The 18,295-nt window shown below is 48.4% G+C and overlaps 1 pseudogene; it reads left to right on the plus strand.

The window, feature by feature from the left end:
• Window positions 1-4,698: 4,698 nt before the first annotated feature.
• On the plus strand, window positions 4,699-7,778 carry LOC121817914 (NADH dehydrogenase [ubiquinone] 1 alpha subcomplex subunit 1-like; annotated as a pseudogene).
• Window positions 7,779-18,295: the final 10,517 nt, after the last annotated feature.

The following is an 18,295-nucleotide window of genomic DNA, read 5'->3' on the forward strand; positions in this document are numbered from 1 at the left end:
TAACGCTGGGAAAGATTGAGGACAGGAGGAGAAGGGGATGACAGATGAGATGGTTGGTTTGGCATCATCAACTCAATGGACATGAGTCTGAGCAAACTGTGGGAGATGGTGAAGGACAGGGAAGCCTGGTGTGCTGCAGCCCAAGGGGTGGCAAAGAGTTGGACACGACTGAGCGACTGAACAAGATGGAGACAATGGCAGTGATGAACATCGCCGCTCTGGGGGGCTCCCTTCGCTCTCTGCCAGGCCCTGGGGTCAGCATTTACCTGCACATCTCACTCATTCCCATGACACCCCTAGAAAACAGGGGGCACTTTTATCTCCATTGTACAGACGAGGTGGTTGAGGCTTACAAACGTTCAGAAAGAGGTCCTAGGTTCCAAGGTTCAGGATTTGAACCCAGATCCCAGGATTTGAAGCCCAGGCTTGCACTGACCCTAGGAAGGAGCAGGAGGGATGCTGCTTGGAATGTGAACACAGCTGTCTCTCACTTTCTTTTTTCCTTCCTGGGATGGCCATAGCAGTTAGCACAAACTGAGTGGCTTTGAAAAAAAAAAAAAAATGGGGCTTCCCTGGTGGTCCAGTGGTTAAGAATCCACCTTGAGATGCAGGGGGCACAAGTTTGATCCCTGGCCCAGGAGGATCCAACATGCCTCAGGGCAACTAAGCCCACGTGCCACCAAGACTGAAGCCCACTCGCTCTAGAAACCATGCTCCCCAACAAGAGAAGCCGTCACAGTGAGAGGCCCACACACCACCTCTCCAGAGTAGCCCCCACTTGTTGCAATTAGGGAAACCCTACACTCAGCAACGAAGACCCAGCAAAGCTGAAAATAAATAAATATAATTTTAAAAATCGGACATTTATTTATTTTCTCTCAGTCTCGGAGCCCAGAAGTCTGAAATCAAAGTGCTGGCAGGGTTGGTCCCTTCTAGAGGCTCGGCAGTGGGGAGAACCTTCTCCCTGCCCCTCTCCCAGCTTCTGGGGTCTTCCAGTTGATGGAGCTCAGGCAGAAGCAGAAAGATCGCCCTGACCTTATCCTTCTTCTCTGAAACAGGAGAAAACAATTCCCATCGGAGAGATGGCCTCCCTGTACCAGGAGGAAGGGGGGGCTTTCTTATCACCAGGGGCAGGGAACTGGGGGTCGCGAAATCTGAACAAGGTTTGTTCACCTCACCTTTTCCTAGTTATTTCTCCACTTCCCACCCCAAACCCAAACCCCTTCGTCTTCCCCGTTCTTCACAAATTCACTTGTTTCTTTGTCTCAAAGGTACAAAATCTTCCTGTTTTTGACCACTTCTGGTCTGTATTCTCTTGTAAAGACTCCTCTATACAAGCAAAAATTCAATCAAACGTGAGTCCTTCTCTCCTGTTCATCTTTGTCCATTCAACTTCCACACCCAGCCAGGGACCCTAAGAGGGTGGAGAGAAACCTTTTCCCTCTTACCTGGCAGTCCTGGAGTGCTCTTGGCTTGTGGCTGCATCTCTCTAATCTCTGCCTCCATCATCTTTGTATCTGCATCCTCTCTTCATCTTATAAGGATGCTTGTCATTGGATTTGGGGCCCCCACCTGTATAATCCAGGATGCCCTTGAGAGTCCTTTTTTTTTTTTACAATTTTTTTTTTCTTTTTCTGCAAGTACGCAGCTTGCAGGATCTCAGTTTCCTGATCAGAGATTGAACCCAGGCCACGACAGGGAAAGCACCAAGTCCTTTACCACTGGACCCCCAGGGAATTCCCTCAAGGGTCTTAATTACATCTGCAAAGATCCCATTCATAGGTTCTGGGCATGGATCTCTTTGGGAGAAGGGGTTCCATTCAGCCCCCTCCACTCTCCCCATCTCTGGTAGGGAGGACTGACCAGAGCAGACAAGACTCCAGAGGCTCCATGAGCAAATCACACACACAAAGGGAGGGGCTTTTCAGTGAGAAGTTTACTTTCTGGTGGCTCCTCTGAAGCCTTGCTTCCTTCTAGAGCCTCACTGTCTGACGAGGGAGTAGCCAACCCCACTTGGCTGCTAAAACTTGAAATGTGGCCAGTCCAAATGGAGCCGTTGTGCAGTGCCCAACACGTGCCAGAATCCAAAGACTTTACATGGAAAAAGGAATATAACATATCTCATTCATAACTTCTTATACTGATTACATGTTCCAACAATAACATTTTAGGGTCCAACAATAACATTTTAGGGGGCTTCCCTGGTGGTCTAGTGGTTAAGAATCCATCTACCAATGCAGGGGACACGTGTTTGATTCCTGGTCCGGGAAGATTCCACATGCTATGGAAGCAACTAATCCTGAAGGCCACAAACACAGAGCCCACAAGCTGCAACAAGAGAAGCCACCGTAATGAGTAGCTCCTGCTCCCCATAACTAGAGAGTCTGTGCATAGCAACAAAATCCTAGTGCAGTCAAAATAAACATATAAAATAAATCTTTCTAATAAATAAATAAATAAAATAACATTTTGGATAGATTGGGTTAAAATATACATTATTCATATTAAGTTCATCATTTTATTGTTTTAAATTGCAGTAAAATTCATGCATCATAAAATCAACCATTTTAATAAATTAAACAATTCACTGGCTTTTAGTACAGTCACCGTATTATGCAACCATCACCACTACCTAGTTCTGGAACATTTCTATCACCCCAAGTACCCTGATGAATAGATGAAACCTCCTTTATGTTGGATTCAGGATGGCAAGAAGGGGGAGCTCTCACACCCTCTCACACGTTGCTATCTGCAGACTCCAAACAGGAAGAGATGTACCTTGCATCTCCAACAGAAAGAAAGTTGTTACCTTACTACGCCAGGAGGAAGAAGAAGGAAGATTTTCTCCTTGCCCGGCAACTGCCCAGCCAATGAGAAGCTGCAACAACTCAGCCAATGAAAAGCCACTACACTTAGAACTCCCAGCTTCCTCCAATGAGCTCTTTGTTTATAACAGCCCAGCTCAACTCTCCTTTCTCGCCTATAGATAAAGAATGGTCCTGTCTTTGTGTCTCTGGACTTGGTTATAGTTTTGGTTATAGGTTACAAGCTGTAACATGCTTGTCCTGAATTGCAATTCTTTGCTATTCCTCGATAAACCCATTTGCTGGTTAAAAACAAAACCCAGAAACTGGCTGTTTTAGTTAACAACCAATTAGCAGTCACTCCCCTCTCTCCCCAGCCCTTGGCCACCACTGACTTGGCCATTAGTCTCTATGGAGTTCCCTAGTCTAGACACAGCAGGGACTTCAGTGGCTACTTTATGCCAGTGGACGCTTGGCTTCCAGGACCTCATAGAGTGGTACCAGTTGGGGCCTGGCCCAACCCCCACCCCACCCCAACCCGGGCAGCTCAGCCCTGGCGCAAAGTGGATGCTCAGTAAACCTACATGCTGGGAGAAGGAAGGAACAGGGATCCCAGAAAGAGAAGCAACTCTGGGATCCCCATTCTGCCCTGCCGTCTGAATGGCCTGGGCAGCAACTCAGTCGATAAACAGAGATGTGTGTGTGTGTGGTATAATAAAATATATGTATGTATATCTATTTTTATAGATACCAAATATATCTATTTGGTCTTTGCCCCATTCCTGGCACAGAGCCCCTAAAATCCTTGGAATTTCCTGAGTGATAAGAGTGTCTTTTGTTTGTTAATGGGAACTCCAGGGACTGGGGCTAAAAAGCTTCAGGAGGGGAGCTGGTAGCCAGAAAAAACAGCCAAGTGCCTAGAGAATGGGAATTTTCAGTCCCATCTACTGGGGAAAAAGCTGAAGATTGAGTTCAGTCACCAGCAACTGACGATTTAATCACTTGTGCCTGTGTACTCAAACCTCAATTTTAAAAATACCCTAAATAATGGGGTTCTGGGGGCTTCTGGGCTGGCAAACACATCCATGTGCCGGGAGGGTGGCACACCCCCAGCTCCAAGGGGTTAGAGGTCCCTGTTCTCAGGACCCTTCAGACCCTGTGTCTCACATCATCTTCATCTGCCGGTTCACCTGTCTCCTTATGATAAACGGTAATAGGTAATAGTAAGGACAGCTCTTTCCTGCATTCTGCGAGCCCTTCTAGCAAGTGATCAAACTGAATGGGGGGCATTGTGAGACCCCTCAAATCTCTAGGAGGTGGGACAGAAGTGCAGGTAACCTGGGGACCCCATTTATGGCTGGGGTCTGAAGCGGGGACTGTCTTGTGGGCCTGAGCCCTTAACCTGTGGGGGTCTAATTCTAGTTGTGGAGTCTAATTAGTGGCACTAGTTAGTGTCAGAACTGAATTGCTGAGACTTCCTGGTGGTAAAGGATCCTCCTGCCAACACAGGGGACGGAGGTTGGATCCCTGGTCCAGGAAGATCTCAATAGGCTGCTGGAGCAACTAAGCCTGTACGCCACAACTACTGAGCCTGCACCCTGCAAGTACTGAAGCCCACGCACCTAGAGCCCATGCTCCACAACCAGAGAAGCCAGCACAAAGAGAAGCCTGTGCCCTGCAACTAGAGGGTGGCCCCGATCACTGAAACTAGAGAAAGCCTGCGTGCCCCAACGAAGACACTGTGCAGGCAAATAAATAAATATGAAAAAAAAAAAAAGAATTGAATTGCAGGACATTCAGTTGGAATGGGAGAACCAGTGTGTTTGAGGGGTTCCTCTGGGCTTTGTTGCATGGATGGGCTCACAGCAAGATAACTTTGTTGCTGGTAGTAAACATGGGTAATGCCTGTGCTTCCCGAGAGATGGGGTATTTCTGGGGAGGCCCCAAGGCTCTTGTGAGGATGGGTGAGAGGATGTGGGCTGAGAGCCGGCCACCACCCTGGGCTCAGAGGAAGGAGTTCTAAGGTGTTAGCAGGTGAAAGCCAATGCTCCAAGGGCTCTGCTCACCACATGAATGACAGGGCTTTGCTCTGTGGGTGCGAGGCTGCCAACACAGCCTCCATCAGGGACCAGACCAGTCACAGAAACAGGAGAAGTGAGCAGACTATAACTATAAACATGCGGCATTATTAGCTTTTAACTCTCCTATTTTTGAAGGTGATTTAGGCAGAGGGACAGGTCTCATCCATAAGAAAATCAAAACAAGGTGAAAAGACAACCCTCGGAATGGGAGAAAATAACAGCAAATGAAGCAACTGACAAAGGATTAATTTCCAAAACACACAAGCAGCTCATACAACTCAATACCAGAAAAACAAACAACCCAATCAAAAAGTGGGGGAAAGACCTAAACAGACATTTCTCCAAAGAAGACATACAGATGGCTAACAGACACACGAAAAGATGCTCAACATCGCTCATTATTAGAAAAATGCGAATCAAAACCACAATGAAATATCCCCTTACACCAGTCAGAATGGCCGTCATCAAAAAGTCTACAAACAGTAAATGTTGGAGAGGGTGTGGAGAAAACGGAACCCTCTTGCACTGTTGGTGGGAATGTAAATTGATACAGCCACTATGGAAGATGGTATGGAGATTCCTTAAAAATCTAGGAATAAAACCACCATACGACCCAACAATTCCACTCCTAGGCACATAAGAGGAAACCAAAATTGAAAAAGATACATGTACCCCAGTGTTCACTGCAGCACTATTTACACTAACTAGAACATGGAAGCAGCCTAGATGTCCATCAACAGATGAATGGATAAAGAAGATGTGCCACATATATGAATGTGAAAGTGAAAGTTACTCAGTTGTGTCCAACTCTCTGAGACTCCATGGACTCCAGGCTCCTCCGTCCATGGAATTGTCCAGGCCAGAATAGTGGAGTGGGTAGCCATTCCCTTCTCCAGGGCATCTTCCCAACCTAGGTCTCCCGCATTGCAGGTGGATTCTTTACTGTCTGAGCCACCAGGGAAGCCCAAGAATACTGGAGTGGGAAGCCTATCCCTTCTCCAGGGGATCTTCCCAACTCAGGAATCAAACCAGGGTCTCCTGCATACAGGCAGATTTTTTACCAGCTGAGCTACCAGGAAAGCTATATATAAACAATAGAATACTATTCAGCCATAAAAAGGAACACATTTGAGTCAGTTCTAATGAGGTGGATGAACCTAGAGCTTATTATACAGAGTGAAGTAAGTCAGAAAGAGAAATCAAATAACGCATCAATTCAGTTCAGTTCAGTCGCTCAGTCATCTCCGACTCTTTGCAACCCCATGAATCGCAGCACGCCAGGCCTCCCTGTCCATCACCAACTCCCGGAGTCCACTCAGACTCAGGTCCGTAGAGTCGGTGATGCCATCCAGCCATCTCATCCTCTGTCGTCCCCTTCTCCTCCTGCCCCCAATCCCTCCCAGCATCTGAGTCTTTTCCAATGAGTCAACTCTTCGCATGAGGTGGCCAAAATACTGGGGTTTCAGCTTTAGCATCATTCCTTCCAAAGAACACCCAGGACCAATCTCCTTCAGAATGGACTGGTTGAATCTTCTTGCAGTCCAAGGGACTCTCAAGAGTCTTCTCCAACACCATGGTTCAAAAGCATCAATTCTTCGGCTCTCAGCTTTCTTCACAGTCCAACTCTCACATCCATACATGACCACTGGAAAACCATAGCCTTGACTAGATGCGCATACTAATGCATATATGTGGAATCTAGAAAGATGGTACTGATGAAAGTATTAGGGCAGCAGTGGAGACGCAGACATAGAGAACAGACTTCTGGACACGGCGGGGTGGGACGGGAGATGGGAAGAGGACAGACAGGGCGGGATGTATGGAGAGTGTGACATCGAAATTTAAAATACCATATGTAATTTAGATAGCTAATGGGAATTCGCTGTATGACTCGAACCTCAAACTGGGGCTCTGTAACAACCTAGAGGGGTGGAATGGGGAGGGAGGCGGGAGGGAGGTTTAAGAGGGAAGGGACATATATATACCTTTGGCTGATTCCACAGGTAGTGGCTTCCCTCATAGCTCAGTCGGTAGAAGAATCTGTCTACAGTGCAGGAGACCGGGGTTCAATTCCTGGGTCAGGAAGATCCCTGGTGAAGGAAATGGCAACCCACTCCAGTATTCTTGCCTGGAGAATCCCATGGACAGAGGAACCTGGCGGGCTACAGCCCACGGGGTTGCAACTTAGTGACTAAACCACCACGGCCGATTCATGCTGACGTTTGGCAGAAACCAACACAATTCTGTAAAGCAGTTATCCTTCAATTAAAAAAAAATACATTAAAAAATAGAAAATGAATAAATACAAAAAAGTAAATACATTTTTAAAAATACAAAAATAGAAAGAGGGGAACGGAGTTGCGACGTGGTTCGAGGTTCTTCCTGGGATTGCCTTCATGGGCGTGGGCTTGTTCATCCCGGGGAATGGCCACCGCGGGCATCCACAGGTTCAGTAACGGGGGCGAGGAGAAAAGGGCTGCCCATTACTCATATCAGCGGTATTGGATGGAAAGAGACAGGCGGGTCTCTGGAGTAAACCATGACTATGTGTCAAAGAGTCTGGAGAACATTGATTAAGCAAATGTTTTCCTGATTGATGAAAAACAACTCAGTCATGTTCTTCTATCCCTGCTAGAAGATTATGCAGCGTCTTGTGTAGCATGCAGAGTATTTTGTAGTGTGTAATAAAAAGAAAAAAGAAAAAAACATCAGCAGTACAAGTGTCAGCTACAAACTGGCACTTGCCATCTACATCTACAATGATTAAATCATGAGCTGCTGCAGCTACTGATTCTCAGCACCCTCTGAAAGGAGTTCAAGGTGGAGAGCAGAAATGAGGCACTCTGGACTCAGGGAAAAACTTGGCAGGATAGGTCTTCAGACAGATATTTTCAGCAGCTGATTTTATGAGTCCAATTCGTATATCTCCTCCTACCTAGAAAAGCACTAAAATCCTTCTTGGTGATGACTGCTCCTTGTTCTGCAAAAATAAGTGCTTCATTGCGCGTCCTCCCCCTTCACTAGCATCGCGGCTATACGGTTTCTCCCCCCACCTCTTTGGAGCAGTTTCTCAGAGTTTATCTGAGGTGCTGTCTCCCTGGCTATAGTCCTCATTTTGTCCCCAAACAAAACTTAACTCGAAACTCTCACATTGTGTGTTCTTTTTTAAGTTGGCACAAGCATGATAGCCTCCTGTCAGGGAGATAGAGACAGAGAGCAGGGGGCCTATGGCAAGCAGGAGGGCAGGGCCATCTAAAGGGTGCTACACGGCATTGCCATTAGTGCACACGATGCTTCTCCATCCAGGACTTTCCTTTTTAAAAATCTATTCATTTAATTTTGGCTGCTGAAACTAGAGAAAGCCTGCACGCACGAGTGAACATCCTGGGACCCAAATAAATATATATTTTTTTAAAAAATGGAATTACTGGACACCCAATTGAAGTGGGAGAATTAGTGTGTTTGAGTGGTGTTTTAAAATCTATTTATTTTTGCTTGCATGGGGAATCCATTGCTGCACGCAGGCTTTCTCTAGCTGTGGTGTGCTGGCTTCTCATTGTGGTGGCTGCCCTTGTTGCAGAGCACGGGTTCTAGGGTACGCGGGCTTCAGTAGTTGAGGCTCGAGGGCTTAGCTGTGCCACTGCATGCGGAATCTTCCCCGGACCAGGGATCAAACCATGTCCCCTGCATTGCCAGGCGGATTCTTAACCCCTGGATCAACAGGAAAGTCCCATTTGTGACTTTCTAAGCTTTTTTCTTGGTCCAACTGGCAGTGGCAGGGCGCTAATACCCCAGGCGCAGCCTTCTACCAAGGACAGGCGCTGGCAGGAGACACCGCAGTTCCCTGGCCCCTCGGGCGGCATGACTCCCACATGTGCCCAGAGGGTCTGAGCCCCAGCTGCCCACAGCCATCCTGAGCTACCTCCTTCCCACTCCTGCCCTGTTTCCCCCCAGCGCTTCCCGGGATCCCCTCCCTAATAAACTCTTTGCACTCAGAGCCTGCTTTGGGGGCAATCAAAATTAAGATAAGGGACCACGTAAGGGACTGGCTGTTCCTTCGCTGCAGCCAGTGTCTGCTGGATAGGAAGGCAAACCCTGTATCACTAGACATTGCCACTTTTTTCCCAAAGAGAAACCAGGATCCAGACTTTCCTGTGAAACCTTCCGAGTTTTCATAGCCAGCTCAAATTAAAACAATACAGAACAAAGTAAAACAGAACAAAACACAACGTGTCTGCGAGCCAGCCCTGACCCTCGACCGCCGGGTCAGAGCTGTTGGTGGCGGGTGGGGGGGCCCCCCCAAAGCTGTGAGCAGCAGGGAGCCTTGGTCAGAGGGGCTTCTTGGCAACCTGCTTTGGTGGCCTGTGGGGGTGGGGACCAGCGGAGGAGGGCTTCGGTGGGCCGGGCAGTATGGCCTATTTACAAGACCCCAGCTGGAAGCATCTGGAAGGCCCTGCGTGGCCGCCCGCGGGCCGGCAGTAGACCCAGAATAAACAATCAGCCCGAATGCTTTTCTAAACACGCAGACCCGGAGCAGCCGTAGGCCTCCCCAGGCTCGCCAGGGTGGGGTGCGGTCCCAGGATCACTCCGCCTGCCGGACATCTAAGCTCAGGCCCAGGAAAAACAAACTTGGGGAGCCGGGGTTGGGGGAGGGGGGGACGGGGAGCGCTGGAGTGTACCCAGGAGAAAGCAGTCGTGAGAGAGCCAAGTCTAGACCCTCACACTTGTGAACTTCTTTTTAATTCCGTGCAGACAGAGGAGGCCGTCTTTATAGCTTTCCATCTCCTTGCACTGCACCACCAACCACCCCACCCCCGCCGCCCCCGCCTCTTTCCTCTTGCAGAGAAAACAAAACGGGTGTCTCTCGAGATTGTTTTTGCCCCATTTCACATGGTTTATTTAAAGCAATCGCTTTTCGCCTGCCTTCTCAGAATTTAAATTAAGAATACAGGGTGTCAAGAGTACAGGCGGGTGATGTAAAATTTGGGTTCTGTGTGTTTATTGTTCTACAACCAGCGAAAGCCATCCACGCCTGTTCTAAATTGTTTAATACATTTAGCAGGTTTTAAGTTGGAACTATGTTCCGTCAAGGAGAGGGGAAGAAACATTCCTGAAAGCAGACCTCTAATGGGCCCCCTAGGAGGCCCATATTTCATACATCATAGCACATTTAATCCTCATCATGATCCAAATAAGCTGTATAGCATTCTCAGATTACAATATCTCTTGGTTACAAGGGATAGAAACTTATATCAAAGAGGCTTTACATGATTGGAATGACCGTGAGAAGGACTTCAGGTATGGCTGGACCCAGGAGTTCTGATGCTGTCATGAGACTCTCTCTCTCTCTATCTCTTGGCTCTACTGTCCACCGTCACTATTTCCTTCTCAGTCAGGCCTTTCTCTTAAGATTGCAAAGATAGTCTCCAGCAGTTCCAAGCTTCCCGTTGCCAAGCAACTCTGCTGGACAGAGTTTCCCAAGAATTTCAGCAAAAGTCCTATGACTGAATCTCATGGGTCTAGCTCATTGGGTCACATGCCAATCACTATGGCTAGGGTGACAGAGTTCATAAGCACAGGCCCACACTAGGAGTTTTAGAGGGTCATTCCACTAAAATACAGGTAGGAATAGGGGTAGTTACTGTGCCCGTTTTGAATGGGTAGACAGTAGGCATTCAAAAATAACAAGCCATGGGATTTCCCTCTTAGTCTAGTGGCTAAGACTCTGTCCTCTCAATGCAGAAGGCCCAGGTTCAATCCCTGATCAGGGAACTAGATTCCACATGTCCCAACTAACAGTTTGCATGTTGCAACGGAAACATCCACATGCCACAAAGAAACTCGAAGACCCTTCCTGCGGCAACTCCCAGCACAGCTGAATAAATAAATATTAAAAAATAAAATAACAGGAGCCAACCACAGCAAGGGGAGAAAAGTAGGTGAATCCTGTGGCATCAGCAGGGCTGTCGGGACAGCTGCACAGGTTGTACCCAATGCATTTCTGGCGTGCTCCGCTTACACTCAGTGTTGTTGTGCATTTATGTTTTTATCAAAGTACGTTTTCAACTATGGCAGTTTAGTGTCTTACAATTGAAAACACAGGTTGAAAAGAAAAAAAACCCACAGCATGTTGCAAGTCTTACCATCAAGAAGTGAAGTGAAGTCACTCAGTCGTGTCCGAATCTTTGTGACCCCATGGACTGTAGCCTACCGGGCTCCTCTGTCCATGGGATTTTCCAGGCAAGAGGACTGGAGTGGGTTGCGATTTCCTTCTCCAGAGGATCTTCCTGACCCAGGGCTCAAACCCACGTCTCCCACACTGTAGGCAGACGCTTTACTGACTGAGCCACAAGGGAAGCTACCATCAAGAGGTGGGTGGAATCTATTTCCTCACCCCTCAAATCTGGGCTGGCCTTGTGTTGCTTTGACCAGTAGAACACAGCAGAAGTGATGCTGTGAATTTTGAGGCTGACACTTACATTTTCTTTGAAGAGGAGGTCCTTTGAGAGGATAAGAAGTCATGTGAGGGAAACCAAGATGCCCTGGCTGCCCAGCTTTGGAGGACCTGGGGAGGTAGGACAGACAGATGGAGCAAACTGCTGTCAGCTCACTTAAGCTGCCTAGAGGAAAAAATGGCAACCCACTCTGGTATTCTTACCTGGAAAATTCCATGTACAGAGGAGCCTGGCAGGCTGCAGTCTGTGGGGTCACAAAGAATCAGACATGACTGAGCATGCTCACATGCATGCATGCATTTAAGCTGGTAACTCAGTTTCCCAGAATCCCTGCTCTATATGATTCCAGGTTTGTTATTCAGTTGCTCAGTCGTGTCTGACTCTGCGACCCCAGGGACTGCAGCATGCCACGCTTCCCTCCATCTCCTGGAGTTTGCTCAAACTCATGTCCATTGAGTCAGTGATGCCATCTAACCATCTCATCTTCTGTTGCCCCCTTCTCCTCCTGCCCTAAATCTTTCCCAGCATCAAGGCCTTTTCTAGTGAGTCAGCTCTTTGCATCAGGTGGCCGAAGTATTGGAGCTTCAGCTTCAGCATCAGTCCTTCCAGTGAATATTCAGGGTTGATTTCCTTTAAGATTGACTGGTTTGATCACCTTGCTGTCCAGGGAACTCTAAAAGAGTCTTCTCCAGCACCACAGTTCAAAAGCATCAATTCTTTGTCTTTCAGCCTTCTTTCTGGTCCAACTTTCACATCTGTACATGACTACTGGAAAATGCCATAGCTTTGACTATACAGACCATTGTTGACAAAGTGATGTCTCTGTTTTTTAATACGCTGTCTAGATTGGGCAAAGCTTTTCTTCCGAGGAGCAAGCATCTTTTAATTTCATGGCTGCAGTCACTGTCCACAGTGATTTTGGAGCCCAAGAAAATAAAGTCTGTCACTGTTTCCATTTTTTTTCCCATCTATTGGCCATGAAGTGATGAGTTCCAGGTTAGAATTAGCCTAAAGGCAAGTGTGAAACGGAGCTGCGGATGAGGCCCTCTGAAAGTTGGTGTGGTCATATACAATGACAGTGTCTCCTGGGATGACTTAAATAGAAGCACAGACACACTGGGGGCTTCCCTGGTGGCTCAGCAGTGAAGAATCCGCCTGCCAGCGCAGGAGATGTGGGTTCAATTCCTGGATTGAGAAGACCCCCTGGAGAAGGGAATGGCAACCCCCTCCAGTATCCTTGCCTGGGAAATCCCACAGACAGAGGAGCCTAGCAAGCTACAGTCCGTTGGGTCACAAAGAGTCAAGACATGATGTAGGGACTAACCAATACCACCACCTCAATTTACTGTGTTTTGCTTTCTTGTGATTCACAGATATTGCAAGATTTTGCTGTTTTTAACAAAGGTTTACATCAGGCAAATTTATTGGCACCATTTTACCGATGGGATTCACTCCCTCAGAGTCTCTGTGTCATGTTTTGGTACTTCTTGCCATATTTCACACTTTTTCATGATCATTTTATTTGTTATGGTGACCTGCGATCAGTGATCTTTGATGTTACTACTATGACCAACTGAAGACTCAGAAGATGGTTAGCATCTCTCAGCAATAAGTATTTTAAAACTAAGGTATCTATATTGTTTTATTTAGCATAGTGTTATTTTAAAGCACACTTAATAGACTATAGTGTGATATAAACATAACTTTCATATACACTGGGAAATTTTAAAATTCAGAATTCAGTTCAGTCGCTCAGTCATGTCCAACTCTTTGTGGCCCCATGGACTGCAGCACGCCAGGCTTCCCTGTCCATCATCAACTCCTGGAGATTGCTCAAACTCATGTCCATCGAGTTGGTGATGCCATCCAACCATCTCATCCTCTGTCGTCCCCTTCTCCTCCTCCCTTCAATCTTTCCCAGCATCAGGGTCTTTTCCAATGAGTCAGTTCTTCACATCAGGTGGCCAAAGTATTGGAGTTTCAGCTTCAACATCAGTCCTTCCAATGAATATTCAGGACTGATTTCCTTCAGGATTGACTGATTTGATCTCCTTGCAGCCCAAGGGACCTCAAGAGTCCTTGCTTTATTGTGGTGTTTGCCTTATCGCCATTTGGTCTGAAACCAAACCCACAATATCGCTGAGGGATGCCTGTACTTTCATCCAAACCCTTGTTTCAGAGCCTGCTTTTGGAGGAACCAAGTCTTGGGAGGCCCACATGCCTCTGTGTTGTGGACTGAAGGAACCCAATGACAGAGCTCTGAGCAGAAAGAAGTAAACCTTTCCTTTCAACCTTTCATTCATTCATTCAACAAACAGTCAACAGGCTTCTGCTACGTTCAAGCACTGGAGACAGTAGAGGCCAGAACTTGGAGTCATTTGAGCTGGTGCAAACTGAAGCCACAAATATGGGCACATCACCCACTCTTTCAGAGCTTCATTTAATTGTCACTGTGTCCTATGAGGCAGGAAATGTTATGGTCCTTATTTTTCAGATGAGGAAACGGAGGCACAGAGAGACTGAGTAACTTGCCCAAGGTCACACAGCTAATCAGTAGCAGAGCCAGGGTTCAAGCCCAGGAGTCAACTCCATACCCATGGTCTTAGCCACTTCCTCAGAAGTTCTAGAGACTAGGCTGGCTGAGGAAAGTCCCAGAATTTAGGACTTGAGGCTTCCCTGGTAGCTCAGCAGTAAAGAATCTACCTGCCAAGGTAGGAGATGCAGGTTGGATCCCTGAGTGGGGAAGATCCCCAGAGAAGGAAATGGCAATACACTCCAGTATTCTTGCTCGGAGAATTCATGGACAGACGAGCCTGGCTGTCTACAGTCCGTGGGGTCACAAAGAGTCAGACACAATTTAGTGACGAAACAAACAAGAATTTAGGATTTACTCCCCCAGATGGTATGAGTCAGTTCCATAATACTTGTGAGAAAAGTCTCATTAGTTTGCTTTTCTAAGTCTGATGAAATTTAGATCTGATTCTCCTTGCCAGGGGGCAGGCTTTTGCCATTCTGAAAGCTTGTTTCCACAAACAGTTCCCACAAGCCTCTCCTGGATAGCCTGGTTCCATCCCCCTAAGGCCCCAGGTGTACACAATATCTCTTCCTTTTACTGCCAAATCTTCCCTTCCTAGCCACACCCCAGGTTCCTGAATACTGAGCAAGGCTGGCCACAGTGCTTGCTTCAGTAATGAGCATGTGACTTAAGCTGAGCCAAAAAAACTCCAGCCTAAAAGGAAATCTTCACTAGGCTGGTGAGATGAAACCCTGGGGCTGTGATGCACCATCTTTGCCAGCCAATGGAGAGGGCCCACTGAACAATTAGGCAAGCATGGCCAAGAGACACAGACAGATCCCCAACCACCTGCCTGAGCCCCTGGATCGAGCCATGCCTAAAGCTGTTGCTCTCCTGAATTTCCAGGGGCACAAAATAATATGTTCTGCTTCAGTGTAAGTTAATTTCAGTCAGAGACTGTAATTTGCAGCTAGATGAAGCCTGACTATGTACTAGACTTAAAAAAAAAAAAAAAAAGTGGCTTTTTGATTCTCTACTAGTCCAGGGCAAACACCACTCTTTAGAAAGCAAAGACCTTGAGGGTCCTTGAGGTGGTAGGTGAAGGGAGGGAAAATATTTCTCATTCTTCTGTGATGACTCAATAGCTAAAATAAGCTCTGGTTCATTTCTCAAACAAGTTATCCTGCCTGACAATCATTACTCATCCCAGCCCTAACCAGCCTTGAGGTTGGTGTGGCTGCAGAGACCTTTAAGGCTCCCTAGATTTTCCATTTTCCTCTGAAAAGACTGTGTCACTGCACCTTTCACCTCCAGCTCAGAGTCCTGGGAGTTGGATTTTTCTAACGCACCAAGAAAACATCTTACCAAATGCCCAGCCAAATCAACACTCAATGACTACTTGCAATGCACAAGAAGACCTTGGAAATCTCGCCTCTATAGAAAGTGTCCAAAGAAGCTGTTCTTGCCTCTTCTTACCAAGTGCTGGGCCAGCTTAGCTGGTCAAGAACGCACCTGCCAATGCAGGAGACACAAGAGATGCAGGTTCAATACTGGGTCGGGAAGGTCCCCTGGAGGAGGGCATGGCAACCCACTCTAGTATTCTTGCCTGGAGAATTCCAAGGACAGAGGAGCCTGGCAGGCTACAGTCCATGGGGTCGCAAAGTGTGAGCGACTAACACTTTCACTTTTGAGAATCAAGGAGCGGGGTCAGCAGGGGGCAGAGGTGGACCCTCTGGCTGAGCCGAAGAGGCAAGACTCTGGAAGGACTGAGGGAGTATGGGAAGATTCTAAGTTGAGGAAATCAGACATAACCTCATTTTAGATTAGGTTCCCCAGAAACGGAGCCTGAGATGGGGATTTGGGTGCACGTGGCTCTTTGAGGCAGAGGTTCTCAGAAGTGGGGCGGTGTCAGTCCCTCCGGGCTGTGTGTGGAGCCGCGGGTAGCAGGGTGGGGGTGACAGCTGTGAGTCACTGGCCCCAATGCTCACAGCAGCTGGCACACAGAGGATCTGGGCAGCCCCTTCCTTCCTTCTTGGGACCACCCACCTGCTTTCGGGGAAGAGACCTGCCAACGGCTGCAGCTGGCGGGAATAGGGCTTCACCAGTGACGGCACAGCTCAGCGGTTGAGTGCCCAGGGCTTTGCGGGCTGGCAGAGCTGGGATGAATCCTGGTTCCCGGATGCCTCAGGCAGCCATCTGGAGCTGCAGAGGTTCCTGGCTCCCAGGCTGAGGGTGAATGAAACATGATCACGTGTTAGGGGCCCCTCGCTCCGGAGCCCAGCCTGTAGTGCCTGCAAGTGCACGTTAAGTCCCTTCTGTTGCGTCCGGCTCTCTGTGACCCCATGGACTGTAGCCTGCCAGGCTCCTCTGTCCGTGGGATTCTTCAGGCAAGAATACTAGGAGTGGGTTCACTGGATTTAGTTCAGTTCAGCTGCTCAGTCGTGTCCAACTCTTTGCGACCCCATGGACTGCAGGACACCAGGCCTCCCTGTCCATCACCAACTCCCGGAGTTTACTCAAACTCATGTCCATTGAGCTGGTGATGCCATCCAACCATCTCATCCTCTGTCATCCCCTTCTCCTCCTGCCCTCAATCTTTCCCAGCATCAGGGTCTTCTCCAATGAGTCAGTTCTTCATATCAGGTGGCCAAAGTATTGGAGCTTCAGCTTTAGCATCAGTCCTTCCAATGAACACTAGGGACTGGTCTCCTTTAGGATGGACTGGTTTGATCTCCTTGCAGTCCAAGGGCCTCTCAAGAATCTTCTCCAACACCACAGTTCAAAAGCATCAATTCTTTGGTGTTCAGCTTTCTTTATAATCCAACTCTCACATCCAAACATGACTACTGGAAAAACCATAGCATTAACTAGATGGACTTTTGTTGACAAACTAATATCTCTGCTTTTTAATATGCAGTCTAGGTTGGTCATAACTTTTCTTCCAAGGAGTAAGTGTCTTTTAATTTCATGGCTGCAATCACCATCTGCAGTGATTTTGGAGCCCAAAAAAAGTCTGACACTGTTTTCACTGTTTCCCCATCTATTTCCCATGAAGTAATGGGACCAGATGCCATGATCTTCGTTTTCTGAATGTTGAGCTTTAAGCCAACTTTTTCACTCTCCTCTTTAGGGCCCATCCTAAATCCAGGATGGTCTCATCTCAAGATCCCCAATTTGATGACACCTGCAAAGACCTTCTTTTCAAATAAGGTCACATTCACAGGTGCCACAGTTAGGACACATCTTTAGGGGAATTATTATCAACCTACTAGTGGTGCAGTGAGAGAGCAAGAATAAGCCATCAGCTGCCGCCACTCCACGGGGCTGAGAAAGATGAGGAGGATGGCCTGCCCAGGGAGAGGAGGAGGTGGGGAGGCTCAGAGATGAGCAGGGACAAAGGGGCCACCAGGTTTCACTCCCCACTGGAAACCCCATTTACAGAGGAGGAAGCAGCGAGGGAGGCTGCAGCGCCACGGAGGTCCCACTCAGGACAAGCAGCCACGCGCGGCCTGCAGCCCCTGGAGCCTCTCACATCCCCGCCCACCTCCCCGGACCTTCTCGGCCCAGCATCCAGGAGCGTGGGGTCCCTTGGGCCAGCCTGGGGGGTGAGGTAGGCTCGTTGAGCCGGACCAGGGAGGCTGGCCAGACTCCAGGTCCAAGGCAGACGCCGCCCAGGCCCTGCTTTCGGTTCTGCAAAAGCCACAGGCTCTGCTCCCTCGAGGTCACAGAGTCCGCCCCACCCTGCCCACCCAAGTGACCACGCTGGGGGTCAGAGTTTTCCATGCGTCTCCCCTGCCCTCCCCACAAAGCCTGAATGCCTAGAATTCTGCAGGAATTCCCATAGCAGCCCTCCCACCCTGAGTCCCCAGTGAAGGAAACAAAGGCCCTCTGGGGTCTGGGGCTAGAGTACAGGGAGGCCCAGGGCAGTCTCTGGGAATCCCATTCCTGGAGATTCGCTCTTAGACAGGAAAGGACGGAGCCAGAATGAACCCTCATGGGGAGGCCACGGCAGGCTGTCAGCCCACATCACACGTGCACACGGAGTTGTGTATCCATCTCTGCACCCTGCTCCACACACACACACAGGAACCACAGACACCCACACACACGAGCCTGACCACACAGGCAAGGATGCAGGCACCCCCCTCCCCAGTGCTGAGATGGGACACAAGAGGATGCCACGTTCCCAGAGGGCATCCATCCTTATCGACAAGGGGAACCCGGGACTGAGTACACAGGAGCTGATGTAATCTGGGGGCTGACTTCAAGCACACCAAGCCTGGGTTCAAAGCCCACCACTGCGACCCACCGCTGCAAATCACTCAACCCCTCTATGTCTGTTTCCTCATCTGATTATTGAGATAGTATTCATTCCTACCTCAAAGGGCTGTTTATTTGGGGCAGGGGGTAGGCCATGCTGCTCCACTGTCCAACCAGGGA

Source organism: Ovis aries, chromosome 24 (genome assembly GCF_016772045.2).
Source record: "Ovis aries strain OAR_USU_Benz2616 breed Rambouillet chromosome 24, ARS-UI_Ramb_v3.0, whole genome shotgun sequence".
NCBI lineage: Eukaryota > Metazoa > Chordata > Mammalia > Artiodactyla > Bovidae > Ovis > Ovis aries.